Here is a 22,502-nt window from a genome sequence, read left to right as displayed (position 1 = left end):
CCTAGAGCCAAGAGGAAAAACATGCATTGCAGGAACTTGGAGCAAGGGAAGCCAGAACACAGAATATTCATCTCGCTGGCCGCCCTCCACCTCAGATACGGTGGGCTGAGGCTCCCGGTAGGCAGGAACAGAGAAAATGGATGAGAAACCCTGCCCAGCCAGGAAGGGAAGAAACTTTGCTTTTATAAATAAACTTGTCACGGAGATAGGCCACACATCAAAAAGGGAAGTGGGGGGGGGGGGCAACCTGGACGGACGCCCCCCCCCCGCGCCCCCCCCCCAGGTAAACGGAGCCCTCCTGTCTCCCATCTCGGCTGGTGCACGAGGGGAAACCGAATATTTGCATTGTCTGGCCCCCGGGCGGTTTTTTTCTTTCTCATAATATAACTTTGTGAATATGTTTAAGCGAGTGTCTGCTGTTATTGGTCTAATGAGCGAACTCTGAAATCTGAGCTAAAGACAGCTCCCTAGTGGCTGCTCACTGTTCCACAGAGCGAAAGGAAACTCCTTTCAGGGGCCCATCAGGGCGAACCACTGCTGACAGCTTGGAACGGCACAGCACACAGATTTATTTCACAGACAGCCACAGACAGGAATTTAGCACCCTGGGCTGGCCTCCTGCTTAGTGGAGAAGGTGTTAAAATGCAACCATGCAGAGCTCTCCCTTGAACAAAACCCAGTAGCGACTAATCAAGCGGTCACCCGTCCCCCGGCAGAAAATTCCGGGTGCCGAGCAGCTGAGCGCCGAGCGCGGGAGCCCCATCCTGACAGCTGCTGCTCCGGCGCCGCCGCAGCTTTGCGCGCTGCCTCGGCAATCGCTAAATATTTTGCGTGACCTTTCAACTTACAAATTAATTGATTTATAAACAACGGCAAATGTTATTTATTTATTTCTGACATCTTGGAATGCCTTCCCTCGGATTTAAGGGCACAAAGCTGGCGAGAATATTCCCTGAGGCCTGCCGGCGCGTCAGACCCGGAGGGTGGCGGCTCTTGCTGTCCCCTGTGCTGTCCCTCATCAACGGGCCTTTGCCGAGGGAGGGATGGCTGAAAGGTGGGGACTGAAGTGGGCACTGATGTGGACACATTCACCTGCCCCCACTAAGCAGGTCTGCAGCTTATCCCCCCCTCCTCAGAAAAGAAGGACACGAGCTTGGTTCTACGCATATCCATACGTGCGTGGAGGCATATAGGCGTATTTATGTGTGTGCCATGTGTGCATATATATGTGTGTGTGTATACATGAAATATATATACCCATACAGATATGTCTCTGAGCCTTCACCATCAGATCTGCAGCAAAAGTTCCTAACTCTCCCTGCTGCCGCAGGTTCTAAACAAGTACTCAACAGCTGATCAGCTGAGCTATTTAGGGATAAAGGCAAACTACTTTTATCGAAGCAGTTGAAATTGCATCCTGGTCACTGGGGGTTGTTCCAAAGGAAATTGCATACAGCCAGTGATATTGTTTATATTGATTATTTTGCTAATCTCGCTCTCCCTCACATGGGCTCTGCTTTCTTAGACTTAGTTGGTGTGTTTATGAGACTACCAACTTGTTCTGGCAAAAGGACGAAAGAGAAAGAAAAGAGGAGGAGGAGGAGGGGGAGGAACAGAAGAAACATTTCACTTTCGGATTTTCTGTGCTGGGAATAAGCCTCCCCCCCCCCCCACCCGCCCCCCTTCTCTCATTTTTAATCCCATTTTTAATGGCTCTGAATGTTGTCCTCACCTATTGTATTCCCACTAGATGTATCCCCCCAGCTCACTTCTCTCTCTCTCCCCACCTCAACTCTTAAAGTTTGCCAATCGATAAATAATAATGACCGGATGCTCTCTCTGTCCGGTGCCGTAACTGTGCATAGTGCCGTGCGAAGAACACATCGGATCAGACAACAATCCGCGTCCCAGAGGTCTTTCCCCAAGTGCTGCAGGAATGAGATGCGTTGGCACCATCAACTAAAAGGATCCTGCCCCCAAGACCCCGAAGTGCATCTTCCCAGAATTGGGGAAGGCGCTAGCCCTGTGCACCTCTCGGGTGCTATTCACCATCCTGCCAGCATTCTTAGGGGAAAATAACATTTATTTGGACATTTTTTTTAAACCAACGTGTTATCAAATTTCAGGGGCACTTGCCCAGCCAACAAAAGGGCATAGTATGAATAAGAAGCTGATGCCTGGGCAAGTGCCCCTCCCAAAGCTCCTCCCCCAGAGCGGTAAACCCTTCCCCACCTCACTGTGCTAACTTTACAAAGGGAGCCTTGAAAGAGCCGGAGCTTCAGAAAACCAAAGTGGGGAAAGACACCTCATCACCTTAGGAAGCCAAATCTGTCCGCTCCCATTCCAAGACAGAAAAGAAAAAAAAAATTATGCCCTGTTTATTTTTCTACTTCTCTCACTTCTTTGTAAGCATACCACTTTCCTAGAGTTCTCGTGTTATAGATTTTGGTTAAAGGAATGAAACTGTATTTCTGTCCCTAAAGTCAAAAGTGGTGGGTGTATGGAGGGGGGTTGGGCAAAGGAGAGGAAGCCACAGGCAAGATGTGTCAGAGGGACCTTCTCTGGAAGGGTCCCTTTGCATATACACACACACACACACACACACACACGCATATATACACACACATATATATATAAAGTTAACATCACAGTTAACTAGTATAGGAAACATTAGGAAAAGTGTATTTTCTCTTATATGAAAATAGTAGTTTATAATTCTATACAAAGAAAAATGCAATCAAAAATAACTAGGTTAAAATAGAGAAACTGGCCTTAACCTCGAGCTGAAAATCACTGAAGTGAGTCCTGATGCTTACTAAGCTTGTCCCTCTCACACGTACTCTTTTGTCTCTTCCTGGAGTCGGTATGTAGTACATGAAACAGGTCCACTCATTCTACAAGGAAGTGTGTTTGCATTCCAGATGAAATGTATTAAGGCAAGGACGAAGTATGAGCCAAGATGCGCAGATAGGGTTCTTAACTCTTCCACTAATGGACATGATTATAGTTTTTATTCTGGACTTTCATGACATGTTCTGCCTTTGAGACATTTTCCCGTTGGTGCTGTTTGCTAGATTTCAAACAGGTGCTACCAGTGAGCCACCCAGAAAAAGGGAAATTTCCCTGTCTCCTTGGTCAGTGTGCAGCGTGTATGCTCAAAGCATTCCTGGTTCCTCTGACCACTGAAACATTAAACAAAGCCTTCCATAATGTAGGTCTCTTTTTAGTCACTCATTTAATAAACATTCATTGATACCTACTCTGTGTTAGACATTATTCTAGATGTTGGGGATCAAACCACTGAACAGAAAGACTACAGGGGACTCTCTGCCCCACTGTGGTGGGAGTCAGGGAGGGCAATATCCACAAACAACAAATGAGTAAAATAGACAGCACATGAATTTGTGAAAAGTGTGATGTGAAAAATCAAGTAGGGAAGGGGGTTAGAAGTGCGGGACCCAGAAGGAGGCACTTCACCGAGGTGACGGCTAAGACCCAAGGACATCTGAGCAAACAATTTTAAAATAGCTATGAATTAACTAAGACTTTAATTACTGATTACAGCCGATAGTAAAAAAGCTGAATTTCTCCCCGTTTTCCTTCAAGACACAAGGTTGCGCTTTCCCGCACCCTTTGCTGCTTCTTTCCCACTGAACTTGCACCGTTTGGTTCCTGCTGTCTTAGCAGCAGGTTCTGCCATTCCTTTAAGTCATATTTGCTGAGTGTCTACTCTGTGTCAACATTTTGAGGAGGAAATATCAAAATGGTGTTGAAGGAATATCTATGATGTCACATGACTCTTTTCCCTACTGTCTCTTCCCTCCCCCATTCTACTTGCTCTGTTTCATTTTTTTTTCCTTTAAGATTTTATTTATTTATTTGAGAGAGAGAGAATGAGAGAGATCCAGAGAGAGCACGAGAAGAGGGAGAAGCAGACTCCCCACTGAGCAGGGAGCCCTATGCAGGACTTGATCCTGGGACTCCAGAATCACGACCTGAGCTGAAGGCAATTGCTTAACCAGCTGAGCCACGCAGGCTCCCCTGCTCTGCTTCCTTCTTAAGGCAGAACCATTCAGACATCCCCATTCAGTGCTTAGGATTTTTAATTTCAGGCACCCCCCAACAACGCTGTAAATAGATGTGCTCCAGTTACGACAATTCAGATTCCCTGGTTTTCTGATACGCGCGTCCCAAAATCACATTTCTACTCACTATTAAAAAATCAAGGCAAGCCACAACAAAATGACTCCATGCAATTTTGTATCACAGGTAAAAGAAAACCTTGTCGATATGAAATCAGACAGTGTAAAATTCTCTCCCAGAGGAATCTGGCATTATTACATCCCCCATCAATCATGGTATTGTTTCTCCAACAACTGTATCAGATGCAGCAGCCGGATATTGCTATGTCATCCTTCCAATTCAGCGGGGAAGTCAGATACCATTACCAACAATTCCAGGCCCACCAAAATCTGAACTCTGCCTAGAGATTTCAAAGTCCTCATTTATTTCCAACAATGATCTCCAAATCCCAGGACTTTGCCATTGACTGTACTGGAATTTGACCTAAATATTTGTGTGTGACCTGTACATGTACATTTATGAGGAAACTATGAATCTGACTGAGCATATACAAAGAAACATCATATACACATTATCATTGACTAACATATGATAATATATTATTGGATGGCATATAGTTCAAATCTTAACTCATTAAAGATTAGTTCCTTTACTTATCAAGGATTAGCTCTGGACATTCCATGGGTTCCCTCCAGCCTGTATCATGGATCACCTATAGATTGTATCTGGGCAATGCTCCAAGTATCCAGGATATAATAGACACACTAATGGACCCAGCAAAGCATCTGCCTTCTGAATTTAGGTTTTTTTTTTTTTTTCCTCAGTAAATAGAGAATTTGGGGTTTTGTCTTATCAGATACTCCCAATGTGGGTGAAAACCACAAAACCAAGCTTAAGCTGAAATACGGATATCAGCTGAATTTTCAAATTATCTTTTCTTTATCCTCTTATGCCATTAGGTTAAAAACAGTTCTCCCTCTGCCCCCCTTCCCCACCCCCTATCCACACACACAAAGTTGACTTAGAAGGTTTCCATTTCGCGTAACACTTCCCTTTGTCCCTGCCACTGATAACCCAAAGCCAGTGAAGTGAGGGTCTTGCCTTTGCCCCTGCACAGAAAATACCCACAGTACATCCACCTTATGTGCCTTATTTATAATCCTCTGTAAATTCGCCCCAAAGTCATGAACTACATAATACTAATTCTTATAGGTTGACATATTTCCCTGATCTTTCATGAGCCACATGGGGAAACAGTTTTCTCCTGATCTGAATGAAGAAGAAAAACAGTGATCCTAATCAACCATTTGCCCTTAGTGGCTTCCCTAAACAAATCTGGGAAAGCGCTTAAAGGCTTGGGAATAACCATGACCCTGCTTGATGCACTGTAATAACCCTACCTAATTATACTGATATAAAAACTAATTGGAAAGATAGCAAATGTCAGGGTAAGATGCAAATCGTAGGGTGTTAATTGCTGAACAGGTGCTGGAATAGAATTAAATGAGCATTCTGATTAAAAGAGTGGAGGAAACAAATGTGGACCCCCGATACAAACTTGGCCATGTGACTTCTTCAGCGGCCTATTCCACCAGGAAAAGGTCATGGTGCTCTGACCTCTGTTTCGTGATGGGTGGACCAAGAAAATAATAGTGGCCACAGAAGAAAAAACAACCTAGTGACAATATCATGACTTCCAGAAGCGACTGCTTGGTTTCAGCCCCAGAGACTTGCAATGTGTTTTAAGAGTTCTTAGATACAGAAATAAGCCTCGAGCATGCATACACGCTCATCTTTCCCCTTCCACCTCGAACCAGAAGTCTTCCTGTCCCCGTTCTCCTTGCCTACAGCACTACCACAGTGCTTAAGGGCTCATCTGGGTGGCAACTGAGGGCTTGATTAATTAACTGAATCTATAGCCTTGCTTGTCTTCAATAAGGAGAAACTGCATGAGAACGGCAGTAGTGTGGGATGACAGGACAGAGAATATATCAGAGGTTCCAACTGCTATAAACTGGTCATTCTATTGCAAGCAGCATTTACGAAGGCTCCAGCAATCCAAACTGTAAACTGTATCCATAACGGCAATTTTCTCCCTAGCCCGGTGTGTACTAGTGAAGAAGGCTTCTTCACAAACTCCTGGTGCCTTGGTCAAGATTGAGGCCAATCATCATTAATCTCCTGATGTTTGGCAAACCCTGAACCAATAGCACCTGTCTGCTGAGCCCATCTAAAGAGGACACCCTGATGGCAGCCGCTGCAGGTGTGTGCTGGGTGACAGTAGAGACACCCCCAAGCTCCAACTCGATATGACCCATTCCCAACACCATGACTCCGTCCATGCTTCCACCTCCTAAAAAAGTCCTTTGCTTTGGCCCCACAAGGCCCTCAACCCAAAAGAAATGCTCTATGCCAAGGCCCTAATATTTTCCCCATCATATAGCCCCAAAGAACCTAGAAGGAAATTATTCCATTTCCAGGAAGGATGCTGTAGCTGAAATGTTCTTTTCTCCCCATAGTTGACAGGGACTTGAGATTTATGATGCCAGAAGCCTAAACCAGTTCTTCAGGGCAGGGGGGCTGAAGTGGCTCAGTCCTGCCCTAGTCTACTGATATTTCTCACTCCACCTGGCCCCAGGGTAGAACAGCAATTCATTTACTGTGTTCATTCCACTGGGGGGCCTCTTCACCTGGTGTCTGTCAACTGCCCACCATTCCGCCTACATATATTTGGTTTTGGAGATATAGCCTAGGGACAGCAGGGTACACAAAGCAGCAAAGTTAATCCTTTGCACTCAGACCTGTGTCTACTAAAGTTAGAGCAGAATGCTGATCAACCCAGTTTGCTTCCTTTTATTTTTTTTTCTTTGTATTTCATCAATTTGGCCTCCGCTTACACTGGGCAAAAGAAAATAATACGATAGTTACATTAGACAATGCCTTAACTCAGCAACCCAATTTCAAAGTGCAAACAGAGGAGCTCCCAAATGCTTTAAGAGGGGAATGTGGCTACAGGAGGCATGGGTGAGATTTCACCTTATTTATTTATGCTTTTATAAGGACACTGAGAATAATAATAAAACAGAATGGGAAAGAGAAAATTTTGCTCTGGCATAGAGATGGGTGGGTATAACCTCCTTGCTCTTTCCTTTTCTTTGATCTTAAGAAAAGCTCACTCTCTCTTGTTCACTCTCTCCTTAAGGAAAAAAAATAAACTCTCTCCTGAGTAATAAAGTCAAGACACTTGCCAGTAAAAATTGGTTAAGGTCATCACTTCTGAAGGTCAAACGAGTTTTAGACAAGATGCCATGTGGGATCACCATTCAGCACATTTAGTTAAATGGTTAAAAATAATAAAAATAATGACAGTAGGGAGTTATTTAAAAAAAAAAAAAAGCACAGAAGTCAGAGAGAAAACGAGAGAACCAGATGTCTTGAAGGAATGCTGGGAAATGCTTAAGAGAAAGATTTCTCCCACCCCCAAACAAAAGCTTCCCCAAGGATCTTTTGAGATGTGCTGTCAGTATCTGATGTCGCTACAACATCACATATCTTTTTTTGTGTTTTGCTGTGGGGTTTTCTTATTTATTTATTTTATTTTAACAAAGAAGACGCAATAGGGAAAACTTTTCTAAAAGGATGGCAATTCAAGTTGACCCCAAAGCAAGCATTTCCCCAGATCCCTTGTGCATCTATCCGCCTTGTCAAAAGATCCAAAAGACAGCAGAAGCCACATTGCTCCAATAGTAGATGGGAATAGAAAGAGGCCAACCTCACACTCAGCGTTTCTGAAAACGATACCATCGATTTTCAGTGAGGAGAGGATACCACAGCGTCTGCAGGTTCCAAAGGAAGAATTTGCCTTTTTATTAAAAAAAAAAAAAAAAAAAGAGCACGAACAGGTGGAGGCCAAGAGACTGTTACGAGATGCAAATGAGCTCTCATGGGAGACCTCTCCGGCTCCAAAAACAAACTCGGAATCCGCACTGACAGCACAGTCCAGGTTCCAAGTTATGTCACATCCCTCCGCAGGGCAGCAGTGGGCAGTCAGGCCTGGCGCTTTCTGTGATCCGTTTGCTTTGTCAGGCCACAGCTCACCCACGGAACCAAAAAGTCTCCCGTGCCAAGTGATGCTTTAAAACTCCGGCGAGGCCACCACAAGACTCAAGTTCCAAGTACTGCTCGTTGCCAGTGACAATTAGAACAATCTGAAAATGTTCCTCCTGGAAAAATACACTCTTTTTTGTTGTAACAGGGGTGTAAACGCCAGCCAATCTCTTTTGGCACCCAGTGCTGTAAGAAGTGCTTTCACTCTGCCACCTCTGGACAAAAACGCCCTCAGCGAGCATCCTCCAAGGACCAGCTCTGAAAAGGGGTTTCGCGTATCAGGTTAATGCATGCACTTGGCACGGCCCAACTTTTGCACCAAGGCTCTGGGGTATGGGGTGATAAGAGCCAGGTTCTGTTTGTTAACGATAAGGCAATTATTTCTCTGGTACTTCATAGGAGAAAAAAAATCTTACAGCAAAGATTCAAACAAGGATCCCTAGGGAGACAACGGAACTCGTAGGTTGGAAAAGTTTCTTTTTTTTTTTCCTTCACAGGAGCAAACAAATGGGCCATTGAGAGCAACAGAACGGCTGAGACCAAGTTCCTGACAAACACGCTGGCAGTCGGCTCCCAAGCAAGTCCACGATAACTTAGGGAGGGGAAGGGAGGCAAGGGGAAGGAGAGAGAGGAAAAAAGGCACAGAGTGAGAGGAAATGAAAAGAGAAAAGGAGGCGAGAACAAGAGTAGAATAGGAGTAAAGAGGCAAGAAAGAGAACAAAGGGGTGGTGACAGGATAAGAGAAAAGAAAGGGCACAATGCATCCTTGGTGGAAGTTCCAGTGTGTTCAGAGATTGAAGAGGTCCGTGAACTTGGAAGAGTAAACATTAGATCTTTATTTTCACTGACCTCTAAATGAAATTTAGCATCTCCTTCTATTAGACAACAAGCTCCAACAGGATTATAGATTCATGGGCTTCCCTGGCCCATCAACAGCATCCGTGGATTAAAAAAAAAAAAAGTTGGGGTGGGAGAACAGGGAAGGGAAGGATGCGAACACTGACACCTTGGAAAGGTATTAGACATCCTCTCCCTCTGCAGGCATAATATTTCATAGGATAGATATGTGTGACTTGGGTTTGGGAAAAAGATGCTTTTATTTATCCCCTGGCTCTGGTTTCCTGCCTTTAGTCCATGGCTTCCTTAACCTTCCCTGGAATCCACTTATGTGCAACAAGTCTAGGCTTCCCATGCCAGAGAGCTTTCAGGAAGTTTTTCTCAAGGTCATCACATCTGATTAACAGCTGAAAGTCAGTGCCATAGCTCTGCAGGTCAGGTCAAGCATGACAATTTTTCGGACACAATTTTGCCCAGCTGGTTCCTGCTAACTGCTGTAAAACTCAAAAAATGGTAGGCTGTGACTTCCCGAAGAAGCATGTCACTGACACCTCATTTTTAGTTTCCTACAAAGGGGGAAAAGTGCTGAAGAGACCAAGACAATCTGCAGACGGAACGGGTCTCAAAACAACCAGCCTTCTGTTCAACCTTCCTTGTACTCAGAGTTACATCACAGAATCGGGGCTTCAAACCCTGCTGTCAGGGTGGACTAGCATCCAGCAGTCAGAGGACCACTGACCCCACGACCTGTGGAGTAATCTGCTAGTTATGGCCCTTTATGGATGTGAGTGGGGAACAGCTGAGCCCATGTCCTTGGGAAATCCCTACCTCCTGTTCTAGTATCACAAGTCAGGATGGCCCAACTGACAGAAATCATGCCAACTCACCAAACTGATCTTTCTGTCCTGGTCTGCAGATACTCAGGCTTGGGCTCTGTTCCAGAGGTTTCTAAACCAAAGCATTCCCCCACCCCCTTCATGAAGCAAGGAGACCTAACACCCTGACCGGGGGCTTCTTGATGCTGGGACGAGTTTGCAAATTTTCAGAACAGATATCTCACTCAAATCCAGCTGCCTCATCCGAGGTTACAAAGTGGGGAGGCAGGCTTTTTCAGGGTTTGAAAAACTTGACACGCTTGTCTCATCTAAAGAAGGGACGGTCAAAGGACAGGGGACGGCTTCTCAAAGAAGAGCCCACAGCTCCACATCCTCTTTGGAGAAAGAGCATTTCTACCTGACAAGAAGAGTTTGCGGGACTCTAGATCCTAAGTTACACCGGTGAGCAGGCAGGTGCCAGCCATCAGAGTAGCGGAGGTCAGGCACAAGATGGAGAAAGATGCTAAACCAGATAGACCCCGACCAAAACCACATCCAGGTTTACCTCACTGTCTGGTTAATTTGCTTCCAGTCTCAGTGATGGGAATTAGACAATTGCTTTAAAAACTCAGAAGCCACCATAAAAATAGAAAATTATTGCTTCCTGTCATGACCAAATATTAAACACAGTGCACACCTAATGACTCTATCCCTCCCCAGGGAAGAAGCTTTATGAACAATAAAATCCCCGCAGACTTCTACTGTTTGGGTTCGGAGGTCTCATTACAGGCTCACTGATCCAATACAATTTACAAGCTCAATGGACTCCACTTGAAGTGAAAACCGCCAAGCCGGAGTTATAAACGGAACACCTACAGTGAAGCTAGCCTTTCATTCTTCATCAGGGAATGAAAAGAAGAAAGAGGGGATTGAGGAGAAAGGCATTAGGGTACAAGTTGCTCATGGAAATGTTTCTGACAGCCTGTGTCGGAATCAAGGTTAGACACCTCACTGAAAATGTGAGGCAAGGTGGAGGGGGGGAGGCAGGGATGCAAGGGAGACCCGAAAAACAGAGGCAGGAAGTAAAAAGAAAGGTCAACAAAGGAAAAAAAGAGGGAGAGATGGGGCGTGGGTGGGGTGCAAGGGAAGTGAGGGAAGCAAGAGGACCGTTTTGGAATCTGCCATCCGTTTTTCAACATGGGTTGACTCAAAAATGACACCAAATTTTCAAAGTTGGATATTTTTTTCCAGTTCACTAAATTACCCAGATATATGTATAAATGGTGGTTATCCTTCATCTTGTGACTCAACATCTGGATGATAAAATGCATTAGCCACTCTACATTTACTTGGGCAAGCATCAAGTGAACTGTTAGCATTAAATCGAAGTAAAGTCTGGCTCTTGTTCAAACGTCAGCCAAGACCAAGTGGGGAAAGAGGAGCTTCCCCTTTACCTTTAACTCTGGGCAATTTATCACTCAAGCCTAAACAATCCCACATGTTGGAAGCGCTGAAGGAGACTTAGGGAACGCTGAACAAAGGCTTTCAGGGAAGTCAGAATGAAAGTGAACAGGAGATGGACAGTGGACACTAAGCAAAAGCAATGCAAGGGAGGCGACAAGTCCATAAAACAGGGTCTAGACAGAGCATGAGAGCAAGGCACTGAGAGGTGACAAAAAGAGACAAGAGACAGAACTCTGAGGAGGGGGTCTGTGGAGAAACTGGCAAAGACTGAGGGCGGCGGGGTGGGGGAGTGAGGCAGTCAGGGAATGCTGACGGTTCCCAACCTTGCTTTCTGCTCACCTATCAGCCTCCTAAATGAATCTCCTAAGTGTGAGTCAATTTCCACATAGACAAGAAGGTAATGATGACCCCTGTCTGAAGGTAGAAATAAAAACAAAAAAAACCCAAAACACGGAAAGGAAGGAACCAAGCTTGTGTTGATCAGCCCTGGGGCCAATCATGGAGCAGGGCTCTCATACATATTGTCTCTCCCCATCTCGGTGCTGTGAGGCAGCCCTAAGTCTCCTATTTTTCAGATAAGAAACTGGGATTCAGGTAGAGCTGCCAAATAAAATACAGGAAGTTCAGTTAATTTTGAATTTCAGATAACGACGGACTTTTTTTTCTCAGTCTAAGTATATCCGAAATATTGCCTGGGAAATGTTTATCCTGAAAATATATTTGCTGTTTATTTGAAATACAAATTTAATTAGGATGTATTTACACCAAAAAAAAAAAAATCACTCAAGTTTATGTGATATTTAAATTTAACTGGGCATCCCGTATTTTTATTTGCTAAATCTGGCAAGTCCAAACTCAATGAGAGGCAAGAAATGAATGAGTGGGTTAAATGGATGAATGGCATAGAGGAGTGGTCAAAGCTAGGTCTGAAGCCAGATTTTGCTACACTTATTATCACATTGCAGGAATAATAGCCACTTCAAGCATACGATCCACATGTCATAAATCTGTGTTGGACGTACAGCCTTCTACACAGAACAAACTGGATACATACAAAATTACTGATTATAGCAAAGGAAAATGTCATCAGTCGACCCACGGCATGATGCTTGAAAGGTGATGAGTCTTCCAATGCTCCAGTCCAATTAGAAGCTTTGAGACTCAGTGACACTGTATTTGGCGTGAATGCCATTGTTTCTCCTGCCCTCTCCTTGCATAGACCACCACAGTTTTGTCCTAGGATCTAGAGATCTTGCCTCTAATCCCAGTTGAATCTTTGACCTGCTTGCTGCACGGCCACTGAACAAGTTGATCTTCAACTGAGTTTTCTCGTCTGAAATGTGGGGTGGCGGTCCCAGTATGTAGCTAAGATGAGTCACGTGCATAGCTTTAAATCAATCAGGAAAATGTCCTGCCCAACTGTGCAAATCTGGACCCAAAACAAACAAACAAAAGGCTTGCCCTTTGTCTCCATAGAGACCCACCTCAGGGCTTTTATTGGAGGGCCTCTGTGTGAGTAAGAGCATATGAAGGTACAACGACCCAGAATGCATGACCATTTTGTGAGTTCTCTTTCTAAAAAGTCCTGGCACCCTCTGTGCCTCAAAAAAATGCAGGTGTGAACCCCAAAGTGCTGGCCTGACTCCATCTGGATCCATCCCTGCAAATTCTTCCATTCCTGCCATCCTATCAGTAGGATTAGGAATTTCTCCCTATTTCCTTTTCAAAAGCTCCTGTTATTTGTGAGCAGCTGCAGCATTTCTCACCAGTTCTGGCTCCTTGGTGGTCTTGAGGGGGCTGGGAGAGTTTTAGAACAAAACCTTCCTGGAAGAAATTAATTACCCAGTCCAGGCTGATGAAATTCTCACTCTTTATAGACTTGGGTCTAGGCTGCCTAAAATGCTTTGAGCCTCTTGTCACCCAACCACTTTGCTTTCAAGCAAATGCCCCCTCCAATTGCAACTCTAGGTCAATATGAAGAACAGAGCAACAGAGAACAATTCTTCTAAGATTTCTATCAACAAATCATCTAATCAAGTCCTAATGGGTAGAACCCTAAGTCTGAAAATCATTTGTGGGTAACTTCCTTCTTATCTCCTTGGGATATCTCATATTTCCCAACCATTTGGCTTGTTAGCCTCTTGGCTGGTAAGAGATAGAGCCAGGAGAACTTATCTAGCCCCATTTGCTCACATAGAAAAAGAAAGAAAGAATTGGAAGTTCTAGAAGGTTCTCTATAAATGAACGTGTAGTCTTATCAATCTTTCCCCAGGTACAAGTCCTTTGTTCCCCTGAGAGCCAGCTAGACAACTCTGAAAAGAAATACCTTTCCTAGAAATAAACATCTATTTCTTATTATTAGCACAGAACAACTGTTCGGAATACTGTTCTTCTACTCTTGACTCATCCTCTTCCTGGCAATTCTGCTATTTAGTCACATCATATAATTTTATGAGGAAGAAGCTGGACATTGAAGCATATCATTATTTGTTCTGCATAACTGCATACAACCACTTGGTCCTTTGATTTTCACTGGGAATTGGTCCAGGGGACCTGTGCAAGCACTTTGGATGAAAGAATGCTAGTAAAGATGAGCTGGTTTGGGTTTTTTCGCCTCTTTTCTAAAGAATTACTTGTAAATGGTTTGGATTCTGGCCTCTGAGTTCCGGCTTTCTCACAAACATCCAGGCTACTAAAAAATTCACAGATTGCCAGATGGTACAACAGCAGTTCTTTGCAAAGGATCTGAGCTTTCCAGTGAACAAAGGACGTGTACTCATGGGGACAAGTGGCAACATCAGCAAAAGCTTTGGAGTGGTGGGTGTATTGGGGGAGGGGAAGTGAAATGTGGAGAGGTGAGAAAATGGGTCTTTTACCTCCAGTGACTGGTATCTGGCAGAGGAAACCCAAGTCCCAACCACTACTGGTGGAAGAAGGGAGCACATCCAGAAGTAGATGAAAGAAATAAATCAGAAACTGGGATATTTTTATAGGAAGCCACAAAATTTGAAGCTGCCCATCTTCCCAATTCCTGATGGTACAAGGTAATGGAAATATGCCCAAGCTCTGGCAGATAAACTGATAAATTCCCCCAAAAAGGTACAAAAAGAAAAGCATTTGTGAACTATTGGTAACACCTTCCTAATAGGTTCCCTTACTTCCATTTCTCATTTTCCAATTCATCTTCAGAGTTATCTCTCCAAAATATTGACCTGACCATGATGTCTTCTTCTGATCTTCTGATGTCTTTCCACCGATCAACAAAATATGTCAAAATACTTTTGTACAGCCATATAAAATCTTACAAAATCTGGACCCAAATAAGCTTTCTTACTTCTCCTACTGCCCCCCCTTCACACATATCCCTGCACTTGTAAAACTATGAGTAGCCTGAAGAAATCCTTTCCTTTCATATATCTTCCCCTACATACTTTCCTCCTAGAATGACCTTTGGCCTCAACCAGGAATGTTTAAGTTACAATCATCACCCTTTATACCTCTACCTAGATGAAAATCATCTCCCTGCTATAGGTCTTCAGAGCTTAAATCTCTGCCTCTCTTACGGCAGTTTTTGCATTTTCCATTGCATCACATTTTTTTTTCTGCACATCCTTCATTTTTCCATCTGAACTGTAAGCTCAGATGATGGGACAGCTTCATGTCTATTCAATTTTATTATCCCTAAGAGCACCTTTCAAAGTCTATAATATAAGAGATCCTTGATAAACATTTACCGAGTGATTCATTCTGCCTCACAACCCTAGATATCTGTTCCTGGCATTGTTTTGTACCTGTCTGCCACTGGGGGTAAGACTGCTAAGCAATAGTCAAATACAACTCGTTACAGGAAAGGTCCTATATGAATTGGCAAAGGACTCTGTCATCCAAACTCTTCAAAGCTTGGCAGTCACAGATTAATCTGCCAATATTTACTGAATGACTTTAGTATCCAAGCCACTTGATAGACACTGGAAGATACAAGGTAATAATTGCCAGGACTTTTTTAAAGCAGCTCTTCTGTTATGTACTGTGGTGGTCACCTTACACACACTAATGTTTTTAATACCACAACTCATTGAGAAAGGCAGTATTATCAGCATCATCATAAAACTAAAAAGAAAAAAAAAGATATACTTAAGTGACACATGGCATCTGGCATCCAAGAATTACAATATGCTTGCAAATGTCAGGCAAACCCAAATAGATTTAAGAAACGATAATATCTATACATCCTAACAAGAGGAAGCACAGGTGTCAACGGTCAAGTGAGAAGACTCTGGCTATAAGAACTGATACCCTTTTTTTTTTTTTTGTAGGATTTTATTTATTTATTTAACAGACAGAGATCACAAGTAGGCAAAGAGGCAGGCAGAGAGGGAGGCAGAGAGAGAGGAGGAAGCAGGCTTCCCGCGGAGCAGAGAGCCCAAGGCGGGGCTCAATCCCAGGACCCTGGGATCATGACCTGAGCCGAAGGCAGAGGCTTTAACCCGCTGAGCCACCCAGGCACCCCAAGAAATGAAATCTTTGAGGAGGCAGAATCTGAAGCAGGTCTTGAAAAATGGATAGGATTTATACCAACGGAGTTTGGGGTGGGTACTCCTGGTAGAGTTGGTATGTGCAAAGGGAGGGAGGACATATTCAAGATCTGCTTGATGAAACAGATTTTGATTCCATTTTGATTCATGAGGAAAGAAATGATGGGACTAGAAAGTTAGAACCTACCTGCCAGCCATTGACCTAGTCTTCCCTATACTTTTCACAGTTGGTAAATAAATATCTTACTGTGTGACTGTTTAAGCTGTCAGCTCCATGAGAACAGGAACCATGGCAGTTATATTCTCTGATGGTCTCTTCATGCCAGGAGTTCAAAAATAATTTGCTAACTAGTTGAACAATAGAAACATATCCTAAATGAATGAATGATGGAGTGACCTGACGTACAGATGATTGAGCTAATCTGTGCCAAATCTTAAAGTTCTGCAAGTCTAAGAAGGCTAGACCGTCGAATAGAAGAAGTATAATTCTTAAACACTAACCCAAGAACAGAAGTAAACCTCATAACTCTTCTGTACCATCTCTTTAATCAGCAGGAAGAGACGGATTTTCTCAAAGGAAATTTCATTTCTTATTTACCACTTGGTCCAGGCTGCCATCCCATGATGTGTTTCAACCAAAGGCATGTTTTTTTCTACACCACCAAGTGGAAGAGTCCCTTCTGTCTGTGTCTCCCTAAAATGTCCAAGACACTAGCAAAGGTTTTACTAGACAACAAAGGACAAAGAACAAGAAAGAATGATGCATTCAATTTAGGAAGATAATCTGTGTTTTTTAGTAAGAAAATCTACACCCTCTCCGAGAAAATGGAATTTTTGCTTAAAAAAAAAAAATAGCCCAGGGCCAGGTTTTTGTAGACTTTTCACAGCACTGGGCTTCCCTACACCAGAGATGGGGAGTCTCGGCATGGAAGGCACACATTAATAGCTCCTGTAAATTATTGATGAGCAAGGCTGATGAATTAGCATTCAGGCCCCAAACCTGGGCCCTCAGCTAGAATCAGAGAATTCAGAGCTGGAAGGAATGTAAAGGTCATCCATTAATCTGATGCACTTCTTTTTACAGATGGAGAAACTGAGACCCAAAGAGGCAGCTCATGACCTCTGTAATATTAGACAGCCAGTTAGTGAGTGATCCAGGGCCAGAAGCAGGCATCCTGTTCCTAGTCCAAGGCCATATCTGCTACATAGTGCTGCCTTTCTGCCATGGGGACTGAGGACTGATATTCCATCAAACCTGTCACACATGATGTGACTTGTACAACCTCAGAGTTAAATGGTACTTCAGAAGCCAACAGTGCCCACCACTTCCCAGAAAATAGATCCCCTCTCCAATGATCCCATTAAGAGTGCCTCCAGACCATAGTCCCCAGGTTTTTCCATTCTTACACAGCTCTGAATTTTGGAAGTTTTTCCTTCCTTTAGACAAAAGTCTTTTTCTCTGGAACCTCTACCCATTAACTACACTCTAATTTCACCGCTGAAACTGGCCTGTGACCTTGGCTAAGTTCTCCAACTCCTTAAGACTCATTTTTTTTCTCCATATAATTGAAACTTTTCTCAACCATTGAAGATTATTAAGAAGATAATTTAATGAGCACAAACTGCTTAGCACAATGCCCAACACCCAGTACGTGCCAATTAAATGTTGAGCACTGGTCTTACCCAACCTTCTTGGAGACAGAAGTCTTTGTTCAGGAGGTACGTCTACTAATGTATCAGGCTTGTTCATTTCCAGGGAAAGGGAGGGAGTGGTCACAGATTGAAAACCAGCCTGAGTGGCCTAAGATGGCAGGAACCCACTTGGCTTTGTGGACATAAATCTCAGCAAGAGCTCAACTCCAACTACCATCGGAATACTGCTTCTATGCTACAGGGAATAGTGGGGTTCAAAACTGAATCTTCACCATAAATCAAGGAGAGATTAATGTGGAGTTCATTTGATAAATTAGCAAAAATTCTAGTGTTCAGGGTGAATGCAATACCCTCTAGCATGCATGGAAGGTCAGTAAGGGCTTTACCCACCACAGTTGTTCTCTGGAAGTTCCCATCCCACAAACGATACTTTGCTGGAGTTAAGCGATACACTGAAGAGAGGAATAACAAGTATGGGCCAAAGGAAGGAGGATCCAAGCATGCACTCCAACAGAACAAGGCAGTCGATGAGGTAGAAAGAGGCAAGAAAAAAGGATTTGCCAAGTGACAGAGAAATAGCAAACAGGAAGCCTGAGCCAGAGGGGAAAGCAGTAGGTGAAGACACCTACCAAAATGACAATAGGAGAAAAACTTGGGATTATAACTATTTAAAAAAAAAAAAAAGAGTGGTGCCTGGGTGGCTGGGCCAGTTCAGCATCCAACTCTTGGATTCAACTCAGGTCATGATCTCAGGGTTGTGGGATCAAGCCCTGTGTCAGGCTCTGGGCTTAGCAGGGAGTCTGCTTAAGATTCTTTCCCTCCTTCTCCCTCCCTCTCTGCTCTTCCCCCGTTCCCACACACATGCCCTTGCGCACTCTCTCTCTCTCAAATACATAAATACACAAATAAATAAACACATAAATAAATAAATAAAATCTTGAAAGAGAGAGAGAAAGAAAGAAAATGTCCCGATATGTGGGGGTCTGAAGAAATTGGGCCCTTTGTTCATGGTTGGTGGGAACATAAAACAAGGTAGCTACTATGGAAATGGTTTGGTCGTTCCTCAAATTATCATATGGCCCAGCAATTCCACTTCTGGATATATATCCAGAAGAAGGGAAAACAAAGAATCAAAGAGATACTTGTACACCAATGTTCATAGCAGCATTGTTCGCAAATAGCTCAAAGACCAAAGAAACCCAAGTGTCCATCGACCAAAGAGTAGATAAACAAACATGATATACTCAGAATGGAGTATTATTCAGCTTTAGAACGGAAGGCAACTTTTGACACATGCTACAACATGAGCAAAGCTTCAGGACATCAGGCTAAGTGAAATAAGCCAGTCACAAAAGGACAAACACAGTATGACTTTGCTTATGTGAGGTCCCCAGAGTAGTTAAACTCACAGAGACAGAAAGTGGAATGGGGGCTGTCAGGAGCTGGAGGTGGGGGAGAGTGGACAGTTAGTGCTCAGTGGCGACAGAGATTTAGTTTTGTAAGATACAAGAGTTCTGTAGAGGCATGGTGGCACTCACTGCACAACCCATGTGCATGAACACATGCTTAAAAATGGTTAAGAGCGTCAATTTTATGTTGAGTATATTTTTCCACAACTAAAAGCTTATTTAAAAAAAAAAAAAGAAGAAGAAGAAGATAACATCAGGAAACCCCCTTGTGCGAACCTATATGCCAGATCTTTTCAAGTCACCCTTTCAAATGAGGTTCATTTTCTTGTTTGTCTGGCTTCTTGAAAAAGAAAATAAACAAAAATACATCAATATAGAAAATGGCACTCCTGGAAATGGAGTTCGGAAATGTGGAGACCAATGTCCCAAGACCGAAAGCTGGGATATTTAGGATGTGAAACATAGGTTGATGTGCCCTTTGAAGAGAAAATATCACACCACTATACACAGGGGCAGGGGCAGCCTACAAAGACTCAAAAAGAACTCTTGCCCTCGCCATCCATCTGACTTTTGATGGGGCTGCAAGAACTGGAAGAGTAAGGACTCTTTTTCACGCACCTACATTGGTGACCCTGTCCCTAAAATACTCTTCCCATGGAGCACCAGATTATCCTAAGAACCCCAGAGTTTCAGTAGATATTCAGAACAGGCTTCCAGACAGAGAAGAGAGTCTGAGAAGAATACAGCCCAGAATAAACAAGGTTGGATTAGCTCTGAGACCACAAAATACAAATCAGGCTTGAGCCTTTTAATTTTTATTTACCACACACAGATCTTTATAAACAAGATTTAGGCTGAAGACCCAAGTAAGGATTATGGTTTCATTGTTGGTTTTGTTTTGTTCTGCTCTGCTGGTTTTGTTTTTGGGTTTTTTTTTTTTTTTCCTTTCCAATAGGAACTTTGGATTTTTACACTAAAAACTGATAAACCCCACTGCCACTCTACATACACACACATTTGTACACAGAAGGAAGGCTCTGCTGGGGGTCCATGATTCAGCAGCAAGTCCTGCTGGGGGTGTATTGGCCTGGCTTTTTGGAGAGGGGTGTGGCTGCCCAGGAATTCACAAAAGCATGCTGAAAGGACAGATAAGCTTCTAGAGAAATCAAGGCAGGGAATAACTTAGTAGGAAAAACAAATGAAAAAACAAAAAACCCTGGTCTGGGGCTAAGTTTTAGGAAACGAAGAACCAAATCTCTAATGGGTGATGCCCTTTTATAAATCCAATGATTCTCAGTGAAGGAGCCACAGAGTAGTAAAAGCTATTTTTCACACTTCAAGCAGCCTATTGGAAACTGAGTATCTGCCCAGGATGTGGTCACATGGGCTAAGTGAAAAGTCAAGTTGTTTTGTGTTTGAGCTGGAAGTCTACCGACTCAGTGTGCTAACACGGGTTGCCTCATCCCAGTCAAAACTTCTGATTGGTCATTGATGAGATCACGGACATTTCTGGAATGAGGTTTTTCCTTCCCTTCTGTTGTATGTCTTTGATTAATAAAAATGGAATTACAACTGAATGATTACTTGTTAATTGCAGTTTAGCAGACAAAATCTTACAAAACGCTGGGTTAGCCAAGGGAAACAATAGAAGGGGTCCTTTGTGGTGAAAACTTTGGGAACCACCCTTGAGCTCCCCATTCCTTCCCCTGAACATGCACAATTCCAAGGGAATAAACAGGCTTCCCTGGAGCCAGAGTGGAGTGTGCCCGTTGTGTGAGAAAACTCAAAGAGAGACAGTGTAAATTAACTGCATCTGGTTAGACTGAGTGAGCAGGGGGAGGAGATAATTAGTTGGCATTATAGGAACAAGGGCAAAGAAGAGAGTTCTATATTTACTCAGAGGAAATCTGAAATAGACTACTTTGCACCCGTTTGGTACTCATGGGGGAATCTCAACATCTCCAAGTTGGCAGACGTTGAACACAGGGAGGGAACGCACAACTCAACCAAAAACCCCTGAATGACACAAACCACCCATCCCACTTCCAACAAATGGAAACCTGACTTTAGCTCCTGTTACTTCCACAATGAAGGGAAGAAGGCCAAGGTAAGCCATAAAGATATCCAGGAGCAATAATAAGACCAGAAGGAACAATGTCATCAAACAAAAGCCTGACCATGAGTAGACAGAACAAATGCATCTGTTTATCATAAAATGGGTTCTTGAAACACCTGATGATGGCCAATTTACCTGTACCCTTGGGTATTCATGTCTCCATGTGTAGATGAGCAACATTTCAAAAGTAATAGATATTTCAAGTGATGCAGAGACATCACTGGGCTGTTTTATTCTGCAAATGATAGTAAAAAATAAATGCCATGGCCACATAAAGCTCTATCACATGCAGCCAAAATACAATGTCCACCTTCTGAGAAGAATGCAAGGCATTCTAGCAGAAACAATGAAAGCACCTAATTGGAAACTCTTCTCTCTGTGGAGACTCTACACAGAGATGTAGATAAAAGACTACTTTCTCTTGTACACGTAATGTGTGTTCACATAGGATGAAAATGTAAATATGTTTGCTTTATCCTCAGGTGCAGGCTCCTTGGGTTTCTTAATGCAAGAACGACTCCATGCGGAGTCTTCAGGATGTGTGCTGATGAGACGTAAGGTGCAGCTCAGCATTTGTATGTTTGCAACCATTTCTAAAGCTGGTTTGTGGGTTATTCACCACAAGAGAAGAGGTACTTGTCATGAGGTTGGAGGAGCATCTTGAAAGGGAGCACAAGTGTGTGGAGGAAAGATGATTGGTGAGGTCAGTGTGCTTGCCAGGAGGGACCGGGTCTGCATCTAGCTTGTTCTCCTAGGCTTTGGATTTCCCCCAAGGGATCCTTCGGGCATCCTGGGATGTTGGGAAATGAGGCCATGTGCAATCAACACATCCAAGTCACATAAGTCAAGACAGACAGTGCCAGGAGAAGGAGGCTGTGGCAGCAAAGGGAACATGAGCCAAGAAGGACGGACAGCTGTGTTCTAGGGCCAGCTCTATTCCACCCAGCTGTGCAATCATGGGCAAGTCATATCAGCATTCCTGGGCCAGTTTCCATCTGTCAAATGAGGAAGATGGCTGACCCCAAAGAGTTCTCACAACTCTTTCATTGGGAGCTTCCATGCACTTTCAGAAAAAAAGAGAAACCAAAACCAAAAAGGAAATTCCAAGCAGCTCCCTAAAATGAGTTTCACCTGAAACTCCTATGGTGGCAAAAGTGCCCCCTACATCCAACAAACGTTTGACATTTGGTTATTATCCTCTTCTAAGCATCTCAGAGAAGACTGCAAAACTGCCATGGATAGATACTTCTGGAGCCTCCTGAAACCTAGATTGGGAGGCAGTACCCTTCAGTCAAACCACTGAAGAGCAGAGATGCGGAGTGCTTTGTCCAAGGTCAGGGGTGAGGACAGGATCAGGATTCCAGCCTCCTCATTCCTAGGGCTATGCTATACTTTCCACAAAGAAACCAAGCTGGCTTTCTGGGAAGAATGCCAGAGGTTCCATTCTCCCAGCTGAGAATTCATTGGAATATTGGAATAACAA

The 22,502-nt window shown here is 43.6% G+C and overlaps 1 protein-coding gene across 6 annotated transcripts in view; it reads right to left on the bottom strand.

Moving 5' to 3' along the window:
- EBF2 (EBF transcription factor 2) overlaps nt 1-22,502 on the bottom strand; it is a 185,469-nt gene that overhangs the window by 150,684 nt on the left and 12,283 nt on the right. The window lies entirely within an intron of this gene.

The sequence above is a fragment of the Meles meles genome, chromosome 2 (assembly GCF_922984935.1).
Source record: "Meles meles chromosome 2, mMelMel3.1 paternal haplotype, whole genome shotgun sequence".
Taxonomy (NCBI): domain Eukaryota; kingdom Metazoa; phylum Chordata; class Mammalia; order Carnivora; family Mustelidae; genus Meles; species Meles meles.
This window is presented reverse-complemented; position numbering and strand designations above follow the sequence as displayed.